The following is a 9,966-nucleotide window of genomic DNA, read 5'->3' as shown; positions in this document are numbered from 1 at the left end:
ATATGTATCCCCTAAATATGCTATATTCCTAGAGAAACTCCAATGAAAGAAAGCCTAGGGTCAGGGATTTAGTTCAGTGATTCCATTGTCTGCTTTGCAAGTGCAAGGTCCTGAGTTTGATCCCCGGTTCCAAAAAACAAAAACAAGAAGTCCATGACAACTTCTGTAATCTGTCACCAAAGGAGCATAACGGACTCAGAAAATCCTTCCAGAACCCCCCCGCCCCGCTGCTTTGCTTCATGTAAATCCTAAATATGCTATATTCCTAGAGAAACTCCAATGAAAGAAAGCCTAGGGTCAGGGATTTAGTTCAGTGATTCCATTGTCTGCTTTGCAAGTGCAAGTTCCTGAGTTTGATCCCTGGTTCCAAAAAACAAAAGAACAAGAAGCCTAGATGTAAAAAGAGGTATATAAAACAGTGCAAACTTCTGTTCAGGGTTCTGACTGATAGGAGCCACTTGCTGAGCTGCCAGCATTAAAAGCTGTTTTTTGCTCCTATCTTCATGTTAAGAGTGGTCTGTCTGGAGTCCTCACAGTTTTTTCTGATTCAGTTATGCTGCACAATCCTACTCCCTGCTCAAAGGAATCCTGAAATGTTGGACTACTCAGAGTTCTCTCCAGCAAACTTCTGTTCAGGGTTCTGACTGATAGGAGCCACTTGCTGAGCTGCCAGCATTAAAAGCTGTTTTTTGCTCCTATCTTCATGTTAAGAGTGGTCTGTCTGGAGTCCTCACAGTTTTTTCTGATTCAGTTATGCTGCACAATCCTACTCCCTGCTCAAAGGAATCCTGAAATGTTGGACTACTCAGAGTTCTCTCCAGAATTTGGACTTGGATAAGAGACTATATCTCAGTTTCCACCTGCTGGTGGCTCAGATAAGAACACACTTATACTAAAGTGGAACCTATCTTTTTATAAATCAATGAATGATTGGTTATTATGCTTTGCTTTGAGGATATATATTTTTGCTATTCTTCCATTAAAAAATTTTCCCAGGTGCATTCCTTCAAACACTTTGCCAGTGTCCCCAAACTACTAGAATTCAATGTCTCCCTCTAGTGTCCAAACAGCTACTCTGCAACTTGTTTGAACATTAAAGGGACAAGTGTATTTGGCTGACAAGATAAGTTTTTACACATTGTATTGACACTTTTTCTTAGAGAGATTTTTCTGTTGAAATATGTCAAACAGAAAAATAAACAGGACCAATTATAAGTATCCAACCTTATTAAATTCTATCAGGTGAAAAATCCCTTGTAAACTAGTACCCAAATTAAGAAAAAGGAGGACTTCTGGGGAAATGGCAGGGTGGTAAAGAGCAACAAATCAGCCTGTCCAAGACTTGGAATCCAGACTCTGGAAAATAACAACTTGGGAAAGAAAAGAAGGAGGAAGGTGGCTCCCTGGGACCTAGAAAGGATCTGAAAGTAAAATTGGAGCCTACAGAGAATTTGAAGGGAGCGACTTCAATGCAGAAAAAGGAAGTAGCAATGTGTGCTTTCTCCCTGCCTCCTAGCTTGTGACTTGTGAGAAAGGAAGATTGAATGCACAGAGTCACAGTGAAAGTGGGCAACTCCAGAGGCCTTCAGGGAGAGATGCACCAGAGCAATGGATGCCTTGCAGTACAATAGCTGCAGAGTGCAACCAGTTCAGCACCTGCCATATCCCCTGGACAGTGTTCCAGGTCAGAAAGCATTTTAGGGAGGGGCCAACTGAAGCTGGAACTCAGTCAGCCTCAGAGCTCCCCAGGTTAAATTCCCAAGGTGACTGGGTATGGGACAACCACGGGAGACATGCATGGTCAACGAGCTGTGGCCAGGCCATTAATGGACAGCCAGAGTGTTATGAACTAAATAACTCAGGCGCCATCCCTGTGATCAGAGGTCAGGTTCAGTCTGAGCTTTCATGGTGATCCTCAGACCCATCTACCATCACTCAACCTAACCAGCCTGTGGAGTTCATCCCACCTCTCACCCTATACTTGGGTGAACCTAAATTAGCTCCAAATCTCAACCATCTTCCTGGAGAAGGAAGCTCTACACCTTGTCTCTGACTTGGAAACTTTGGTCTGTCACCTACTTTGTTGACCAGAAGGTCCTGTAAGAATAGTGAAGCTTCTAGGATTCATCCCACCCAATATGGACCAGGACTCAGCTCCTGCATAGGGTCTGATCAAGGTAACTATTGTGACAGCCAACCATGAGGGATTCTGTAGATTGAAGTAGGGTGGCCTATGTGCCTGGGTCAGGACAGGCAGCCTTCAGCAGCTGGGCCCATGTGCCCGGCCCTCTGAGGCCATCAGATCAAATGACACAGAGAAACCTTTCAGTCAGCAGCCATCTTGCCTCCCATCAATTCCATGGCAACCCAAAGTCCCCCTGTCTTCTGGAATTCTCCAGGTGGAGAGTCAACCCTCCACCCACTCCATCACCTCCCCAGTCTGTGATTTTCTCCTAGGGACACAATTTTGAGTCTAGAGGCCGGCTATCCACAGTCAAATTAAGAAAAAGGAGGACTTCTGGGGAAATGGCAGGGTGGTAAAGAGCAACAAATCAGCCTCTCCAAGACTTGGAATCCAGACTCTGGAAAATAACAACATGGGAAAGAAAAGAAGGAGGAAGGTGGCTCCCTGGGACCTAGAAAGGATCTGATAGTAAAATTGGAGCCTACAGAGAATTTGAAGGGAGCGACTTCAATGCAGAAAAAGGAAGTAGAATTGACAGAGATGATCCTGTGCTGTCTCCAGAAAACAGAACCCATATGGTGTCTGCTGGAAGGTGAGAACCACTGGGAGCTATTGGGGAAGGTATGGCCTGAGCCTTGGTTCCCAGTCACCCTTTCTCTCGGGATAGGAGGAGAGGGCTGCTTGGGCCTGCACAAGAATGGATGAGGATGAATGTGTGCTTCTTTAGGGCATCTTGAGATTAATTTCTCATTGTATTTTCATGTGTATTTATTGATGCTTGTACATTTTACAAAATAAAAAAGTCCATGCATTGATATGTCAGATAGGTATGTGGAGTTATTAAAATATATATTTGTGATTCTCTTTAGCTGTGGCCAGGCCATTAATGGACAGCCAGAGTGTTATGAACTAAATAACTCAGGCGCCATCCCTGTGATCAGAGGTCAGGTTCAGTCTGAGCTTTCATGGTGATCCTCAGACCCATCTACCATCACTCAACCTAACCAGCCTGTGGAGTTCATCCCACCTCTCACCCTATACTTGGGTGAACCTAAATTAGCTCCAAATCTCATCCATCTTCCTGGAGAAGGAAGCTCTACACCTTGTCTCTGACTTGGAAACTTTGGTCTGTCACCTACTTTGTTGACCAGAAGGTCCTGTAAGCATAGTGAAGCTTCCAGGACTCATCCCACCCAATATGGACCAGGACTCAGCTCCTGCATAGGGTCTGATCAAGGTAACTTTTGTGACAGCCAACCATGAGGGATTCTGTAGATTGAAGTAGGGTGGCCAATGTGCCTGGGTCAGGACAGGCAGCCTTCAGCAGCTGGGCCCATGTGCCTGGCCCTCTGAGGCCATCAGATCAAATGACACAGAGAAACCTTTCAGTCAGCAGCCATCTTGCCTCCCATCAATTCCATGGCAACCCAAAGTCCCCTGTCTTCTGGAATTCTCCAGGTGGAGAGTCAACCCTCCACCCACTCCATCACCTCCCCAGTCTGTGATTTTGTCCTAGGGACACAATTTTGAGTCTAGAGGCCGGCTATCCACAGACAGAGATGATCCTGTGCTGTCTCCAGAAAACAGAACCCATATGGTGTCTGCTGGAAGGTGAGAACCACTGGGAGCTATTGGGGAAGGTATGGCCTGAGCCTTGGTTCCCAGTCACCCTTTCTCTCGGGATAGGAGGAGAGGGCTGCTTGGGCCTGCACAAGAATGGATGAGGATGAATGTGTGCTTCTTTAGGGCATCTTGAGATTAATTTCTCATTGTATTTTCATGTGTATTTATTGATGCTTGTACATTTTACAAAATAAAAAAAGTCCATGCATTGATACGTCAGATAGGTATATGGAGTTATTAAAATATATATTTGTGATTCTCTCATATAAAAACTATTGAATTTTCTTTTATTAATATACTGAAATACTGTAAACTCACAAACCAAAGTACCTTGTATAGGAATAAATCTTGTGTAGGAATATGCAAAACAGGTATTTTATATATGTAACTATTAATATGGCTCACTCTAGGTTCAACTCTGTTCTGGAGAGGTCTATGGACATCTGTGTGTAGACAGAAGTGATGAAGTGACTGCCTATATGTAAATAATAAACCCATGGGGCATTTCTTTGTCAAGCTGGCCGACCACAAAGAATATTCTAGATCCAGTGAGAACTGTTTGCAAGTGACTAGGCCAGCACGTGAGGCAACTTGCCTGGCCCCCAGATGTCCTCAGACTGACTTGGCCCAGCACTGTCCCCACAGTCTAGTTCAGTCTAACCGTAATGCATTTTCACAATGGCTCCTCCTCACCTGAAATTCCACCTTATTAGGGTCACTCCTCCCTCTGAGGTCCTGGACTGTGATCTCCCTCTGGGGCAGGAAAGTTGGTTTTCATACTAAGAGAGAATCGAGGAAAGAGAAGCCAGCTCCCCACAGAGACTTGCCACGCTGTCTCTTCCTGTTAAAGTCACCTGCCCAGGTAGGTGCCTCCAAAGAGGACTGTGTTCAGTGTCTCTGAAGGACCTCTCTGGCTTGGACTGGGGCCCTTTCCTATCAGCAGGGCTGAGGGAGCTCCACGGGCCCCGGCCAGGATGGATGAGGATGATGGAGTCTGGATAAGGTGATGTTCATATAATGTGTTCATTATTTGTTTACTAATGAACTAGGACTTGTAGGTTGATACGTTTGTATAAGACAGCAATAGGGATTCACAAAACATGTTTGTTTGTAATTATTTATATGTGTATTCGCATAAGACTGTGTGGAGGCTTTTCCTTTCAGTTGCTCTGATGAAGCCCCCCAGAGAGACGGATGGAGATTCTCAGGGACAGAGTTAATGCCAAAGTTTTGTGTATGTGTATACGAAGGGGTGAGCCCCTAGTTAATTATTTTTCACCAACAAAAATACTGACATCTCTGTTTGACATCTGTGAGGATCAAAGATGGATGAGTTTGCCCAGTTGGCCCAAAGTGTCAGCACAGCGCAGGGGACCTAAGAGAAATTGGGATTCTCCATTGACAAGCAGGTGAGGCCCTGGAGCTCCCTGAGGCTTTCTGCACTGCAAAGGCACAGGTCATCACTGGCTGAATGTGCCCCACACCTGATCCGTCTCCACATCCAACACGCAGGCACCTCAGTCTGTGACACTCATTGCCCTACCCCAGTGGGAAAGGTCCAGCTGCCTCCTTTGACTGGCAATGTTCATCTGTCACTCACTTGTGCTCATCTGTGACTGTCTTGCTGGCCCTGAGGTCTTGTGAGCAGACTAAGTGGTTCCAGAAGTGTCTCAGGTCTCAGACACGAGCTCCCCAGCTGTGTCCCACCAAGGTGACAGGGTAGCCAGGCCTGAAGGGTCTTCCAGATCCAGCTAGGGATGCTGGGAGCTTGGCAGACCAGGAAGGTGTGAGTGGAGCATGTTGGTGACATAACTATCCTCAGACACCCACCTTCAGGCATATACAGTGTAACTGTGTGTCCCTGCAGGACCCATCTGGTGTCACTTGTGGTCACAATGCCTACCAGGAAACCTGAGGTCCCCATCACCTGCATTCCAGTGGAGTCAGCCCCACCCCACAGGTATCCCCTTTAGCATGAGAGGCCAGAACCCAGAGCATGATGTTGCCCTGGCTGTGCTCAGGTAGAGGGCTCTGGATTCGGGCTCTTTGGGTCAGTGGAGGAAGAGGGCTCCTTGGGCAGTGACAAGGGTCCCAGACAAGGTGCATGTGTCAGGAAACAGGGCTTTCTTTTCATAGGAAGATATTCATGGTCTGTATCTTCCCATTTTTTTTACTGAGTTTGTTTCATGATATTTAGTAATATGTGTAATGTGATAGATACATATGTAGATTTAGTAAAATACATATATTTGTAGGTATTGATTCATGTCTTAAATTGACTTAAGGACCTTTCTTTTTGTTTATATGGTGAATCACTCAGACTTCAGTTAGAAAGAGGTACAAGTATAATGGAGTAAGTTCCAGGATTGTGTGTACATGTATACATTAGGGGCCAGTGTATGTCTGTGTTCCACTACCTGTGTGTTGTCACCTGTGTGTAGATGTTACTAAGCATCAGACAAGGTTACAAGGTGTGATGAAAACACATGGTGAGTGTTTACATTCAAAACATTTCTTACAGTAAAGACACATGGCCACTAATTCAACTCAGAATCTCCCCCACTGCTTAGCACACCTGGAAGTGAGCATAAGCTGCACACTGCTCTTGCCACTTTCTGAAGCAGTGCTGAAGTCACTGCAAGAAAACAGGCAAAAATGGAGATCATCGTGTTGAGTGGAGTAAGCCAGACTTGGAAGAACTATCAAGGTGCTCCCTAATTGGGATCTCAATGATGACAGGAGAGTAGAAGGGAGACTATTGTTAGGAGGAAGACTAAGAGGGAGGAGAGGGGCTTGCAGGTGAGCAATGGAGGAACAAAGAGAGGGCAGAGAATCCTGGGAACCAGGACCTCAGGATGCCAGTCACTAAGACAAATTCAGGTCCAGTAAGAGCCTGACAGTGCTCACACCTAGTGTGTTTGGAGCTGCACCCAAGGAGGGAGGTGTGGGGGAGAGAGCAGCTCCTGTTTCCACATTCTGATTCCATGTTCAGGGCTCCGTGGGCTGCAGGGCAGAGGGGGCTTCCCAGGGATCCTGGCCTCTGCCTCAGGAGACCCCGCAGGGCCCACCTAAGGCTCCATGCCTGCGACCCCCTAACAGGTCAGACCTATCTTTTCTGTAAATAGGAGTTTAGATTTTTCTCCGATCTAGTACTTGGCTCCTGTTTATAGCCCTTAACAAATGAGAGTCAACATTAAAAATTAATTATGCCAAGCTGAATTTGTCACTTCTCAGTGTCTGCGGTGACAAGAGTTTCTCATAGTACTCTAAGAACCGCCGTCTCCATATTCCAGCTTGCAGTATGTAGGCTTCGGGTTAATTAGTCCTGTCTGTTCAGGGCGTTCTCTCCCCATCCTCTCCTGGCTGGATTGGGCTCAGTGTGAGATGTGGTTCAGGCAGCAGTCAATTTGAAGACAAAGGTGATGATTCTGTACTCTTTTCTCACTTTGTTATGAGTTTGAGACTATGGGAGCTATTTACCTTGTGGTGTGTAACACTCTCGGAAGTACGTGCTGATGAGAGGAATTCTTTAGTCGAACACGATATAGTTATAAGAACTATTAGCCTGCCTTTGCCTCACTGAATTTCATTTTGAGTTGTGTTTTACTTATTTCTTTACTAAGGTACATTGTGTTTCTTGGTTATTTATTGCTGTTTATTTTGACCCTTGTCAGCATGCTAAAATTAAAAAAAAATAGTTAAACTGGCAGGAGTAGAGAGTTCAAAATGTTCCACAATAAGTGATAGACACCCATCGAGGTTTACTTCAACTGAGCAATCATTTATTGAGCAACTACCATGGGCATTCACTGTTCCAAATTCTTTAATCATCTCTGCTACCTAGACAGGGGGAGTAGGCACCAGTGAATTACATTTTCATCCAAGGTTCTTGGGTAAAATTTTAATAAATGTGCCTGTTTTCACAAATGCTCTTGTAAATGATGTCCCTGCTGTCTCTGGCTGGTGATGTTTTATAGTCTCACAGTCACACATGAGATACATTCAGAGGGACTCCAAGGCTGCCTTCCCAAGAATCAAGTTTCAGAATTCATGGTGTGGAAAATTCTGGACATAAAGTGTGATGCTAAGGTTAAATTTTCCTGCCTACTGCCTCAGATGTCCTCAGAGAACTCGTGGAAAACTCATCCAGTTTGGTGGAGAAAGTTTGACTCTGGACCTCTGTTAGTCAGCTCTCCGGGCCTGTGACAAAATGCCTGGGAGTGCCCCAATGAGAGAGAGAGGACTAATTCTGGGTCACGGCTTCAAAGGTTTCAGTCCACATTCAGTGGGCTCTGTTGTTTTCAGGCCTGTGGTGAGACAAGAACCCAAAACTGGCAGGAAAACATTGAGTGAGTCCTTTAGCTCAGCTCCACAGGGTCTGGGCCCACTGCTGGCTGAGTCTTCAGAGCCTCTGGGCTGGGCTGGCTCTGCTCACTGCCTACAGCTCTGCTGGGCAGGGCTCCCATGTTCTTGTCATCTCTAGCCCTCTGGAGTCCCCATTGAGCTTGGCTGCACTCCTACAGAGACCCACACGGACCTCTCAGGGATTCTGATCCCCATTGATCATGGGTTGGGGGTCAGAGATGACATGGTGGTTGGCTTGAGTTAGGGTCAGCCTGTTTGTTAAATTCACAAAATGAACATTGTTTGTATAATTTATTTGGTTGAAGAGTAAATAGAATAAAAAATTATTCCTTAAGGACATCTTCCATAACTCTAAAAATTGATGCCGGAGGAATCCATGAGAAATAACCAAGTTTCCAAAACTGAAGTTGTTTTAGGGATGCTTAAATTCGTAGTTCTCAAAGGCTAATGAGTGTAGGAAGGATTTAAGACCCTGTTTCCAATGGCTTCGTGAAAGGATTCAACCCCCCTTTTCTGCTTTAAACGGCCTTCGTAACTTAGGCACTTTTGTAGGTCATTCATTAAAAGCAAAGCAATTGTTGAGAATAAAGATTTATTATGTTTTAAAGTTGGTGTGTTGCAGTGTTCTTATTGTACTTTTTTGTTTGTTTGTACCAGGGATTGAACTTGGGACCTCATGCTTTCAAGGCAGGTGGCAGAACCACTGAGCTAAATCTCCAGCCCTTCTCACTTTACTTTTAAAAATGAAATTTAACGTGTTGGTTAAACGCTGATCCTTTTGCTTCCTTCTAATTTAAGAAATTGTTCCTTTAAACAAGTGGAATTTCACCTGTAAACACACAGAAACTTAATCATATGCGACTGATGGCTAAAATCAACATTTTACATTAATCGTGGGGCCTCTGTTCATTCTACTTAACACATCTCACTATAGACATGTACTGACAAAAATAAATGTTGGTAAATTCCAGAAAAATAAAATTACCTTTTATTCTGCTTGAAAACCAAAATTAACATTTTAAGGTAAATGCAGCATGCAACTTGAAGTGAAAAAACACAGCTTTGTACAGCTAATAATTCAACAAATGTAGTTCTATGTGACAAAAAGAATAAAACATGCAACGAAGTCTGAGGTCAGCCGCAGGACAGACAGTGCCTCTTTCTCTGCACACTTGGCCCTCCACCATGGACAGAGGTTCAGTGTCGTGATTACATGGACAGGTCGGAACAAGGACAGGTGGCCCCACTCAGTGTCAGCATTTGGATGATCACTGCCATTTTCTGTACTGAGTCTGCAGCATTTGTGAGCTCAGAGCCCCCAAGTCAAGAGCCAACCTTAGCTCACTCTTGCAGCACCCTGATTGTGCCAATCTTTGGGAGTGGTTACATAATCAACTCACAAAAATCAATATCATGCTGTACACCAGCAAGGAATCTGTGGAGAAAGAAATCAGGAAAACAATCCCATTCACAACACCTTCAAAGAAATAAATACTTAGGAATCTAACCAGGGAAGCAGATGATCTATGAGGAAAAGTATAGTGCTCTGAAAAAGGAGATTGAAGAAGATATCAGAAAAGAGATACCTGCCTTGAAAGTGCAAGGTCCCGAGTTGGATCCCTGATTAAAAAAAAAGATGTCCTCTTTTCCTAGACAGGTATAATCAATATTGTCAGATGACTATATCACCAAAACATATCTGGAGTTTATAAAACTCCAATCAAAATAATAGCTCCTCAGAAGGTGTGATGGGTAGGGGAAGAAAAAAAAAGGGAAAAGAAAAATGTGAGAGA

The 9,966-nt window shown here is 44.6% G+C and overlaps 2 long non-coding RNA genes across 3 annotated transcripts in view; both read left to right on the top strand.

Moving 5' to 3' along the window:
* LOC104847814 overlaps positions 1 to 2,492 on the top strand; it is an 11,139-nt gene extending 8,647 nt beyond the window's left edge. The window contains exons 2-3 of the long non-coding RNA XR_776241.3: positions 2,095 to 2,177; positions 2,458 to 2,492. This is a non-coding gene — a long non-coding RNA (uncharacterized LOC104847814). The remainder of the gene's footprint in view (positions 1 to 2,094; positions 2,178 to 2,457) is intronic.
* Positions 2,493 to 3,074: 582 nt separating this feature from the next.
* Positions 3,075 to 6,563, top strand: LOC104847812. Of its 2 annotated transcripts, none has more exons than XR_776240.3 (3): positions 3,075 to 3,422; positions 3,702 to 3,825; positions 4,219 to 6,563. It is a non-coding gene; the product is annotated as an uncharacterized LOC104847812 (long non-coding RNA). The 2 variants fall into 2 exon arrangements; XR_776239.3 differs by having other exon boundaries at positions 3,076 to 3,422; positions 3,702 to 3,796.
* The last annotated feature ends 3,403 nt before the right edge of the window (positions 6,564 to 9,966 follow it).

This window comes from Fukomys damarensis, unplaced genomic scaffold, assembly GCF_012274545.1.
Source record: "Fukomys damarensis isolate Sample0158 unplaced genomic scaffold, DMR_v1.0_HiC HiC_scaffold_9, whole genome shotgun sequence".
Taxonomy (NCBI): Eukaryota; Metazoa; Chordata; class Mammalia; order Rodentia; family Bathyergidae; genus Fukomys; species Fukomys damarensis.
This window is presented reverse-complemented; position numbering and strand designations above follow the sequence as displayed.